Below are 1,059 nucleotides of genomic sequence, written 5' to 3' on the forward strand. Positions count from 1 at the left end.
TTTGAGAGGGGAGTTTCGCTCTTGTTGCCCAGGCTGGAGTGCAATGGCACGATCTCGGTTCACTGCAACCTCCATCTCCTGGGTTCAAGCAATTCCCCTGCCTCAGCCTCCTGAGTAGCTGGGACTGCAGGCGTATGCCACCATGCTCGGCTAATTTTTTTGTATTTTAGTAGAGACGGGGTTTCACCATGTTGGCCAGGATGATCGCAATCTCCAGGATGATCCTCCTGCCCCGGCCTCCCAAAGTGCTGGGATTACACGCGCATGAGCCACTGCAGCTGCCCAAAAGATAACATCTTAACATATGTTTCTGAGTTGTTCTCAGTAAACCCAGATCCCTACCAAATAGAAAATGCTGTCCACTGGCACCTAGACCTCAGATAAGGGGGAACTGAGAACTGAATGATGACTACCATTCTTTTTTTTTTTTTTTGACACAGTCTCACTCTGTTGCCCAGGCTGGTGTGCAGTCATGTGATCAAGACTCACTGCAGCCTTAATCTCCGGGGCTCAGAAGATAATCACATCTCAGGCTTCCAGGTTGCTGGGACTAACAGGTGTGCAGCACCATGACTGCCTGAACTTTTTGTGTATTTTTTGTGGAGACAGAGTTTTGCCATGTTGCCGGGTTGGCTGACTGCCATTTTTTGTTCTGAATTTCTTCTTGAGGAACCTAGAGGAAGTCATGTTCACAGGCAGTTACTGGTGGAAGAGATCCAAGTTAACCAAAGTTACTGGTGGCATATCCTTATGGGTCAATAGCAAGTTCAGTCCTTGCCTCCTCAGAAGAAAGAATTCAACTGGGGGGCATAAGGCAAGAAAAGAGACCAACGCAAGTTCCAGAGCAGGAATAGAAGTTTATTTAAAAAGGCCTTAGAGGTCAGTGACCTCACGCCTGTATTCCCAGTGCTTTGGGACATTGAGGTGGGCAGATAACCTGAGGTCAGGAGTTTGAGACCAGCCTGACTAACATGGAGAAACCCTGTCTCTACTAAAAATACAAAATTAGCCAGGCATGGTGGCACATGCCTGTAATCCCAGCTACTCAGGAGACTGAGG

Source organism: Mandrillus leucophaeus, unplaced genomic scaffold (assembly GCF_000951045.1).
Source record: "Mandrillus leucophaeus isolate KB7577 unplaced genomic scaffold, Mleu.le_1.0 Scaffold646, whole genome shotgun sequence".
Lineage (NCBI taxonomy): Eukaryota > Metazoa > Chordata > Mammalia > Primates > Cercopithecidae > Mandrillus > Mandrillus leucophaeus.